The 12,354-nt window shown below is 36.5% G+C and overlaps 1 long non-coding RNA gene across 1 annotated transcript; it reads right to left on the minus strand.

Annotated features, from left to right (window-relative positions):
- Positions 1-966: 966 nt before the first annotated feature.
- Positions 967-2,090, minus strand: LOC147866132 (uncharacterized). The gene is made up of 2 exons (XR_015529468.1): positions 1,698-2,090; positions 967-1,514 (listed from the first exon to the last, which is right to left on the minus strand). It is a non-coding gene; the product is annotated as an uncharacterized LOC147866132 (long non-coding RNA).
- Positions 2,091-12,354: the final 10,264 nt, after the last annotated feature.

The raw sequence follows: 12,354 nt of genomic DNA on the forward strand, positions 1-12,354 counted from the left end.
GGGCCAAGAATTTCCTCGCGTCCCTTATTGTTAGATGAATCACATTAGGATTATGATTCACAATATTTCTTTGAAAAACATAATGATGTAAAGTATTAAGTTAGTCATATTTCTCAAAATTTACATGAAATTCATCAAATACATTCAAGATTTTACATAGGGTGTGCGAGATTAAAATAAAGAAGGATATAAAACAAATCCTTCTCTTGGCTAGGAGTAAAGATAGAACTATATCCGAAAAAGAGTTAGAGTTGGAAGCCCCCATAGGAAATTGGTAAAGCTCCCCCAAAGGCTAGAAGAGACAACCTCCGAGAAGATAAACAAGAGAAAACCATAGCGAAGCACTAATTATACCACTTTGATATGATGTCCTTCATAAGTAAATTCACATGTAACATTGTGTCGCCATACAAACATGGTGTATAAGATTAAGGTTAGGCATGAAGTGAGTGTTTCGTCTCTCATAAATGAATGTTCATCATTTCTTCTATGTTGGTCCTAGCAAGGTTTGCACCACTAACCTTATGGTTCAAGTGGTTACCTCTTTCAATGTAAGCTATCATCAATTATTGTTGCATTATTTAGTTGTTGTTTTAACCAAACCTTTACCCATTCTAAACTTGACATTATGACACTTTTCTCCCTTTCCACACACCACATCATGACACCTTCAACTATATTCTAGCAAAGGAGAACAAACTAGAGTGGCCTTCCTATCCATGATCATATATTTTGTATCTTTTCTGACCTTGCTTTTTGCGACATTTTTCTAGTATTAGTCAATGGCAATGTACATAGGAACAAAGGGATGGATTCGCTCATTTTATAGAAACAAAATGTGATGAACATTAAGGTTGCAACAAGATCACCTCCACTATTTGACTTGCAAAGTAAATATCACTTTTTTTTCCATAAAAATATGCTCCATTGGTATTAAAATTAACAATGCCAAAGGCAATGTACAAATTGTACATAATAGTTTCCACTCCATAAGTATATATCGTAAAAAAAGGGACCAAATAATGATGGCATTTGTTATGGCCTCTAAAAACATCATGTTGCAGCCAACATTGGCTGAATGTGATTCCACATATACTAAAGCTCTTTAGTATACCCATATTCAACCTATAAACAAATTCCTGCGGTCCAAGTGAATACATATCTTGGTGGTAATCATGGCTAGTAGTCTAAAAACTCCATGTTTGCATTTGGTTCCGCATGTACTAAAGTTGTTCACCATCACCTGGTTGTCCAATAGCTGTTCCCGTTCCTTGGCCTTTAATTTTCCCTTGTGAATGTCCTTTTGTACCACTTAGGTAATACAAAACTGCTCTCTCCAATCAAGCCATTGAGGTAATCTGCTACTTCTTGGCCGTAGTCTTCTTCAAGCTGACTTTCCAAGCTCATAAATCTGTCCAACCTCTTGTATCTTTGTCTGTCTTTTCCCATGCAAGATTGAACCTTCCTCGGCTGTTGCCGTTGAAAACACAACACCAAAACAGTCCCTGCAGCACCTGTCACTTTGAAGCAACCATGATAATCTTACCAACTCAGAACAGCCATACATTGATTAGACCATAATCTCATCACAACCATTCTTCATTTAACCCACATCTGTCATGTCTCTGATTAACGTCATTGCCCAAAAAACCCCAAAAATCTGTGATAAGAATAAAATCCGTCTAAAAATTCCTCACCCACTCGTGATGATTGGCTTCGACCCTCCCCACCATCTTCACTCATCCTCACCACAAATATTTCTTCCTTTAGTCGACATCAGCCATCTCACCCATTAACCTGGTTCCAATGTCCACGCATATCCTGTATAATCAACAAAAACTTAGGTTAAAACATGTCCTCACCCACTCCTGCACATTGGCTTCGACCCTCCCCACCATCTTCACTCATCCTTAACACAATAATTCTTCATTCAGTCGACATCAGCCATCTCACCAAATACCACGGTGGCAATGTCCACGCATATCCTGTATTGATCAACACAAAATTAATGTAAACATTTCCTCACCCACTCGTTATAGTCGGCTTCACCCTCCCCACCATCTTCACTCATCCTTAACACAGAAATTCTTCATACAGTTGACATCAGCCATCTCACCAATTAACACGGTGGCAATGTCCACGCATATCCTGTATTGATCAACACAAAATTAGTGTAAACATTTTCTCACCCACTCGTTATAGTCGGCTTCACCCTCCCCACCATCTTCACTCAACCTTATCACTTTCACACAGAAAATTTCTTCATTCGATCCACATCAACCGTCTAGCCAATTATCGTCATGACCAATGTCCACGAAAAAACCTATATCAATAACAAAACAGTTAATCTCAAAGTTTCCTCACTCATGATAGACGGCTTCGACCCCCCCGCCATCTTCCCTCATCCTTATCACAAAACAAAAAATTCTTCATTCAGTCCACGTCAGCCCTCTTGCCGATTAACATCTTGCACTGTTGACGAAAAACCTGTATTAAAAACAAAAATTAGTGTAAAAATTCCCCACCCACTCACGATTGTCGACTATGACCCCGCCACCATACCCCATCCTTTTCTCTTACACATTCTTCCTTCTTTCCACATCAGCCCTCTCGTCGATTAGCTTGTTGCCAATGTCCGTGGAAAACCTGTATTTACAACACAAAAACAGTTTACACTTTCCTCACGCACTCATCCTAAACGGCTGTGTTCAATATAAATGGCGCTGGTGGCGGAAACAACCATCGAGGTGGAACATAATTCCACTTTACATCTTCCCTTGTTGCATCCAAAAAAATAGGAATGGTTGACCAGACTCTTCTAAGTCGCTTTCTTTTCCGGTTAGGCCCATTTCCACAACCCTTATAGCTATCATATTCACCTTTAACTATATTTACCAATAATTCCCAGAAAGATTTAACTTGATCCACAACATTAGTATCTTCATCATTATATATTTTAGAACACCTTGCTTTCCAAATAATCCATAAGGCCAACGAGGAAATAAAGTTCCAAACATAACACCTAGAAAAGAACTTGACTCCCTGCAAGGAGCTATTCGTAACGTACACCTGAAAACTTTTCACATGTAAAGTCAATGATGAATTATGATAATGATAAAAAACAGTTTCTTGATCCAACGTACCCCAAAAGATTGTACCCCACGTGAATTTAGTAGCCCTATACTTACGACTTAAAAGCCTAAGAATACGAGCCCAAAAACATTTGGCCGTAACACATTCCCAAAAAGCATGATGTAATGTCTCATATGCCCAGCCACACCTACCACATGATCGATCAGGTATTGTTCCCCTCAATAAAGCTCCTACTGGCAATGCATAATGAATCATTAACCATCGAAAGTGCAATACCTTGTTCATACATTTAAGCGACCAAAGGTGTTTCCAAAACTTCAACATATATGTAGATGAGACATTACCTTCCTCCCAATATTTTTTTCCTGCCGGAATTGACTCTATCTCATTTAACAAAAACTTCCTACCCAGTGACACAGAATATGCAAAAAATGGAAGAACTTTCTCTTGTGTACTATCAGACATTGGTAACTTCCAACCATAATCTAATGGATCCCACTGCAAATCAACAATTGGTCTAGAATTTAAAACCCATATATGAGATGAATACTTAGCAATTAGTGGATTAGGATCTATAAATATCTTTTTTCCCAACCTAGCTATTACTCTCACTGGCAGCTGCCTGGTAGAAGACACAATTGAAGACTCCTCCTCCACTACCAACAACCTACCATTATCGCAAACTTCATAAAAGTAAAGGCTACCATTTTGAGTATACAGACGAGCTCCTATTAGTATATTTAATCTCGAAAACATACCATACCAATTCAAACAATCACCAAAACTCAAAGTTGGTAATGTTACCTGATACACCGTTGACACTTGAGTTATCATAATGTTTGCCCCTCTGAAATTAGACACCCTACTCTTTTGGTCTTGCACTGAAGTCTGCAGGAAAGCAATCCAATCCGCAACCGTACGAGCTGGTCCGTTATCCATTGCAGCCCAAGATAACCTAGGTCGTAAACCTAAGACACATGCCGCTTCATCAGTAAACAAAGGATTCCATAACAACGGCTGACGCATTAATTGATGATATGTTTTTGGTGGCAAAAAAACCAGCGCCCGACGAATACTTTCCCATGCCCTTAGAATGCCATTAAAAAAACTAAAGGACCCAACTGTCGATTTAGACAGCGGAAAGTCTGAATTAAAGAACCATCTAAGACTATCACGCCAATTACCACCAACCGATGGTTTTAATTTATATAAATGACACATCCAAAACTTTTTCCATAACTCTTGTCCAGGCAATAAACACCTAACAACATGTTTAACAAGTAATGCTTTACTTTGCATGAAAGGATCAATCAAACCTAAACCTCCTCTATGTTTGGGTTGTATAAGAACCGACCAAGCTACCTTTGCTATAGTATTGTGTACCGTATCATTTCCCCAAATAAAATTCCGTACTAGACGTTGAACTCTAAGCATAATGGACCTAGAAAACAACCATGTAGAGGCTATATACCAAACAGATGATAAAAGCACAGAATTAGCAACAACTACACGTCCAGCTAAGGATAACCTTTCCTTCTTCCAATATATTAGCTTATTTCTTAATCTTACCAATAAGGGCGCTATCATATCATCTACCTTTATTCCTAACCCTACTCTACATCCTAGATACCTAATGGACTGTCCTTTCGGAATCCACGAGAAACCTACGCTAGGCGCGTTAACTGGAGGGTTTCCCGAAGCCACCCAAAAACCTGATGACTTATCCCAATTGATCACTGCACCCGATGCATCTGCGAAGTCATCCACAGCTTTTTGAACCTGCACCAAATTAAATTGTGAGGCGTGAATATAAAGAGCTGTATCATCAGCAAACTCACTATCAACGCTAGCATCTGCAAATGGCAATGCTAGACCTTTTATATTAACCTGCTGAGAATTTAAATATACAGAAAACGCTTCAGATACTAATAAAAACAAAAAAGGAGCAAGTGGACATCCTTGTCTTACTGATCTTGAAATAGAGAAACGCCTACCAATATCCCCTGCAAATAAAACCGAACTATGTGCATTACGATATAATGCTGAAACTCCCCGTATCCAATTGTTTGGAAAACCCATCTTAAGCAAAGTCCCCTCCATGAAATTCCAGTCGACTCTGTCATAAGCTTTTTCGAAATCCAGAAATAACACTGCCAACTCTTGATTCTGTCCTTCAGCAAAAGCTACCATCTCCCACAAAGTAAATATCACTTATGAAACTTTGGGCATGTTTGGTTGGTTTTTGAATGTCCAAGAAAGTGTTATCGCCACAACTCTGTTCAATGTCTAATAGTTTCCATGACTCTACCTTATTTGAAACTAGTGAAGTGATGTTGAGAGAGAAGCTAGTGTGGGCTCAACTGTTGATGAAGCTTCTACTTAAGTCAACCCAAATAGCTCACCAAGTAACAAAGATACAAGTAGACCAAGCTTGACTTCCTCAACTTCCTTGATTATCTCCATCGAGCTTGCTTGTTAGATCTAGAGATGGTATACCCCTCCACAAGTTTTGTGAAGTTACGAATGCCAAGAAGCATGTGGATGTTTTTCTCCCTATATGACACAACAACCATCTGGCCAACACCTCAATATGCTTTTCTTTTGACGGTCCAATGCTCCATTTGCCACCCCATCCATACACTTGACAAACCATAATGCACCAAGCCAAAGCTAATCCTCACTATATTATGTGACCAATTCATGTGGTGTTTATCCACATCCCCTCATTATACATAGAAACTACTTCTTGCTATTCAATGATTCCACAAAACACTCCACATAAGCTCTTAATGGAAGCCTATACCTCTCTTAGGCTCCCCAACTATCAAGTTGTCCCCATACTCTTGGCATTATAGTCACAACAATAGACATAAGTGATGCCATCATGACACTTACTATAGTAGATTATCAAATAAGGAGGAGGTGCCCTTTTATAGGGATCATCATTATGATCAAGTCACTTTCATATGGAGTGCCAGGAACATCATGAACACTACAAAAACCATTGCTATACATACCTTGGAAGATGCTACCATGGGGTTGATTAGACTAATACAATTGACATGTGTGACCTCCTAGATGCCAAAGTTGCAGCCATGGGTAAACCCCCCTCTTCCTCCCCCCAATAGGCAAGGTGCTTTTGTTACAACCAACTCAGATACTTGAGTAACTAACATTTGTTGTATTAGTTGTACACCAAGGTGAATAGACAACAACTGAGATCATTAGGTCACCACCATGGTGTCCCCAATATATTACGGTGGGTTCGATGGAAACAAAAGTGTTTAATAAGGGTTTTGCCTATGCTCGAGTCCGACGTCAACAAGGAATGAGTTTGATTCAATTTCTAATTGTCAGGCTTAATCATGAGAGAAACAAAGATAATGTTAGAAGTGATAGTAGGAAGGATTTTAATTCGGGCTATTAGAGAGACGGGCAACAATAGTTCAAGACACTAAGTTATGTAATAAAAGTTTTCATGTCATTAATAAAGAGAATGTTTAGTTTTCTAAATATGGGATGTGCAAAATAATATAAAAAGGAAGAAACATAAAAACTGCAATATATTAGAAAACAACTAAGAGAAAACGGAATACGTGAAGAAGAAATGTATCTAAGTTGGGCCATGGAAGTAGTCTCATTTGACGACACTGTTGAGGAAATGGAGAATGTCATCGAGATGAACATTCTGGGAACAAAAGTAAATTTGATCAATTCTATCACTATGTACAATGCCATCGACGAATATGAGCAAAGTGTTGCGACGGATGAGGTCGAAGTTATATAAAATACAAAACGGTGAATAAGAAGGTGAAACATGTGGTCATGCCCCAAATGTATGTAAGAAACATGTCTATATTGTAATTTGTGGGGAAATATCCTTTACCTAAAAGTTCATACGCATTGAGTTGAAATCTCTTTGACATCTTTGATGTGGAGGACATCCCCATTTGTGGGACATCTCCAACATACGAGTATCCCAACACAATGCCTTTGGTATTTCAGAATGACAATGTGAGTTTTTGCCTTTGTAATTATACTTGACTTGACATAAAACAATTTCATAAAAAGAAAATCATTTTATTCCGTATTGTTAAATTTACTTTTTATATGTTTTACATCTTTTCATATGTTCAAAAAAAATTCTCCCTAGAAACGATAATACATTAGTATTAAGAAACCCCCCTAAAGTTGTAAATGAAATATTTGCATATAGGTTATTACCCCCGTGTTAAGTTCTACCTATCAACTTAAATATATACTTCGGTGTAGAGTAAAACCATTACACCTTGTCAAAAATCCTCCAATAAAATATTCTTTTGTTCCATTTGGTATGAAACTCCAATCATTGTAGCATTGTTCATTGCGTTACCTTTTTATGTTATCTAGAGAACCAATGAGATTATGCACAATCTTTGTCCAAATCCTAGCAATTACCTAAGTAGGTCTTTTTGTCACATTTTGGAATGCCTTCAAATACCTACCCTTCCAAATATACCAACTTAAATGCTATTTATTTGTAAAATGCAAAAATGTAGAAACCACCCAAACTTGGTGGATGTAAACAACTTTATTTTCTTTTTGCGCTAGAAGTGTAGATAATTTCGATACTTCTGAAATGTGTCAAGATTTTGGGACTTTACACAAAACACCAAAAGTTTAGGCTCATAAGGAAGCTCAAGCCATTCTTCTTTCTCTCGTTCACTTACCAAGCCTTAGTGTTGCCCCTTTGTATTAAGGAATAGCTCCAAGTCTTAAGCATCCATCTTAAGCACTTAGGTTCCCCTTGCATTTAGTCTGGTTGGCACCTCTTGTTTCAACAAACTACACTTGGTTTTAGTGGATTATTTATTGTTTAATTGGCCTTAAAGAACATAAGTTAAAGTCCTTGTCATATTGTGTTTTCAATAACTAAGGATAATAGAATTGATAACATTGAGAGACACTATGAAGTGACTCAATCTTCGTTGACCATGATGAACGGTGTCTAACAACCATCGTTGCCCACTTCTCTTGCAATAGAGTGTAATATATACCTGAACTCATTAGTAATAAATCGATGAGGGGAACGCATATTGCAATAGTTTTATACGAATATATTTTATTTAACCATGTTTATGAAGATCCAAAATAAGGATAAACCATTAACCATGCATTGATTACATAGTGTGTGACATAAAATGATACAAAGCTTTAAATGCCTTAAGCTTGAGGTTCCCTCCAATAGTAGATGGACAAGGAAGTGTGGAATAGTGCTTTAGATGGACAAGAAAATAATGTTGGAATGGCAAGATAAAACTCTTTGACACTTCAACATTATGGGGATGAAGTTGGATGACAACATCTCTTGATCGACTTTGGAGTTAAAATTTGCCCAAAAGTACTTTCTTATGAAGTTTCGTCAAGTCAAAATATAAACCCCGAGCATACTCTTATTTTTAGAAATTGGAGCACTTCCCATTGAGATCCAACACATGGAAAGAGTTATTGAGTATATGCTCAAGGTAAAAAACAACCCCCTCATGCCAACTTTCTAGAATTGCATGGAAAGCAAATAAAACAATTAAAAAAGGCATGCAAAAGTGAAACTTTAACTTTTGGATAGATGCAAGATATGAAAATACATTTGGAAGATAGGATGTATTACACTTGCTTCATGATGCATCAATTGATTCCTTTATGAATAAGACATTTTTGCAATGTTAATTTATGATGATTTGTGAAAGGTGTGGGGCCAAAACCATCTTCTTTAAATAGGAAACCACACTTACTAATGCATGCAAGTGCCCATTTCTTTGTATGCAATCTAGATTATTGCCTCCATATGGATTAAGTCACATTCTTTTTTTATGTGATATTGGGTATTGGGGCATTGACAATGCAATTGATTAGCTATGCAATATTTTCCCTAAACAAGTCTGTGAAGCTCAATGTCACAATTTAATACAATATTCCACCTTTAACCATATTAAAGTTTGCTTGCCAAATGCCATTTGGTCCAATCCCTAGACACATTTCCTCACAATCACAATGTGCACTCTCAATTGCAATAATCATCAATAAACTATTGTACATTGAGAGTTACTACTAAACTCCGTATATACACTAGCCAAATGTTTCACTTTTGGTACCATGGGTTATATTTTACCTTTTGCAAGGGAAAAATAGGAAATTATTGAGCTTGACAGAAATGTCTTAGCTTAAGCATTCGAAGGTTATGAAAGACATTTGATTCTTAAATGCTTGTTATTCTTTTATTCTTCCAAAGCTTAAATGAAAACTTTTCAAGTTTTCCATACTATCACCTTATAACTTGATATAAATGGCATGCATATCGATGCAATAAAAATTCATGCACTTAGCATCTTCATTAAAATGTGTGCAATATGTGATTCAGAGAAGAAATGACCACACATAACTATATGTAGGGTGATTCAATGAATGGGCTTGATACAAAATAATATTCAACTGTCTCTTTTAATTATTCAAGAACCTTTGTTGGAAATATAGTCTCAATAAGTATCCAACAACTATGTATTGAAATGAAAGCATAAAAAGAATAATAGAGGTGATCATTATGCACTTATAACATTTTTTTATCATGAATCCAAATGATACTATAAAGTCATATTTGAATTATATTTTTGCTCAATCATACTTAGATAGGTGGTGAATTAGACACATCATAACAAATACTTGCATTGGGATCTTGAGATTTTGTTTAGAAATATTACACTCATCCATCTAATACTTTTGAGCGAAAATCAACTATTTCAATGGCTGAAAGTACGCTGAGTTTTTTTCATAGGGACATATGGCACATGTTAGAAATATTTTATGCTTCATATGTGCACACCCATAATAGATTCATTTACACCTCAACAAACTCTCACCCCTTTATTATGCTTTAATCCATGGTTTTGATGCGAAAGGCAAAATCCATGGTTCTTTACATTTTAGAAACCATGTAACTATTGTCGGTGACCAACAATCACATTGTTATCCTTTATTCAAAATCATATTTTAATTCTATTATAACTTAAAATGTGGGTAATCCTTGAATTGGAAAGCCGGAAGTCATTCCTTCATGTGAAGGATGAAACTCATTGCTTCATTAGTTCAATGATAAAACAATAATCGTTGTAGAGCCTATTCGATATATAATGACACAAGATACTAGACACATTGACTTATGATTACCAATTTTTTCTATTGGATATTAGGCCGACAGTTCAAATTTGTTTATTCACACGTCTAAAAGCATACATCAGCCATGAATTGACTCTTTTCGGAGCCTAGTATTTATTGCACATAATTATTTCCTATATAAAATTACAACATTGACTTCATTTTGGACTTTCATTACATTGAATATAGTTCCTTATTACTCTCACAACTATTATATAAACAAGTGTTTGTGTCATCAATCCAGGCAGGAGACCAATTTACCATACCCAATATATTTATATGTACTTCTCGAGATAAGCAACTATACTATTATGAGTTTTGACATTTATACAAGTAAGCAAGGGTGGAAGACATTACATATATAAGTTGTTAATACATTGAAAATTTTAAGATACTAAGTTCAAACCATATTTCCTCTATTGTTATTTAAAAACTTGTATAAGGTGGCTCATGAGCAAAAGATTGTAGACACTACAAAATAAATAGTTTTCAAAACTACACTTGCATATATACGCAACAATGTATGTATACATGCACACACAATTTTTATTAGATATGTCATTGACATTTTTCTCATGTCCTTTGCTTTCCAGTGTTGATGGGGAAAAATGAATGAGAAACAAATTTCTAGTGAATGATGTTAGTCTTGATGCACACAGCTAACTAATCCTTCAATTCAAATTACGTGACATACATACAGGAGAGCATAGTAGGAACTTAATAAGAAAATATTGGCAAGCACTTCGTAGATGCCATTACAAATATTCATCTATCATTATAAACATAAAATTTGATGACCATGATGTGAACAAATTAACAATTCACTTATATATCATTGGCAATGTTGTAACTTGTAATATATTATTGCATCATGAAAACACACAATCAAATAAAGATAAATGTATAAGTTTGCTTTACCATATATTTATGGGACTTAATAGTTGGCTTGACTAATTTGATTGTTATCTCAATATTCTCGATACAAAATTTGGTTGGATGGGACATTTCTAGAAATATTACATTTAAGGCACACATCAATGTGGGTAACTAAGTGGAGGAGAACTAGGGCAATGTTGCACTTTGTCATGAGGTTGATGGCAGCTACGTGAGTATATAACAACCAATAAACCTCAATTTGGCGAAATCATTCGTTCTACCAAGACGTTTACGGAACATGCAGAAACTATCTCAAAAATGTTGAATAATATATTTCTATATAAGACTTATGAATCCCTCATTCCATATAATTTGTTTGTTAACTTTTAAAATCGTGAAGCTAAATGTCAAGTTTTTTTACGCTAGCATTTAGTGACATGGTTTATTTCCCCCCCAAAAAAACACTACTTCGCATTAGTTACCAAACCGAATATAGCAAAGTTCAACTTGAATCCACAATGGGATCAGTATATACAACATAGAGGAACAACTCCAAAACCAACAAAAAAACCAGCAAAACTCACGCAACCCTTATCCCCAACAAAACTGAAACAAACCCCATTTTACACCATCTCAACTCATCCAAACGTACTCTTTTATCAGCTATACCTACATATGTACATCCAAGTACAATATTGCAAGCCATTGGTGGAAACAACCACCTAGACGCCTGGTAGTTCCACTTACGCCTCGTTGAAGATTGACCATCATGGGAGAACCACCCCATTTCAGCAAGAACTTAGACCTTGCCCTTTCTGCTTCATCTGATTCCCCCTTAATCGAGTCATATATTGTCCACGCAACCATGCCACTAGCTCAAACCAAATATTTAGCATCACCTCACCTCATGAGAGCTTTTGCCGCTGAAAAATAAACTTACCACGTTTGGTCCAAATGTGCCAGATCGATAAGCACACCACCATAAGCCAAATCTCCTCAAAAAATTCAAAATTTGTGCCAGGTCTCACCCCATCACATAGGAACACATTACCACTCTGCACTATAATTCCATGTCCTTGTGGATTTAACTGTTCTGCCCAGGCTTCCCCATTTAGGGTTAGACCCTATATGGAACCCCACACAACATTCCCATTCACACCGCAAGTAGCCACAATTCTGAGCCTTCTACCCCAAATG

Source organism: Azolla caroliniana, unplaced genomic scaffold, assembly GCF_043228905.1.
Source record: "Azolla caroliniana isolate FFs.n. ecotype wild unplaced genomic scaffold, voAzoCaro1.0.p SCAF_3, whole genome shotgun sequence".
NCBI classification, from domain to species: Eukaryota; Viridiplantae; Streptophyta; class Polypodiopsida; order Salviniales; family Salviniaceae; genus Azolla; species Azolla caroliniana.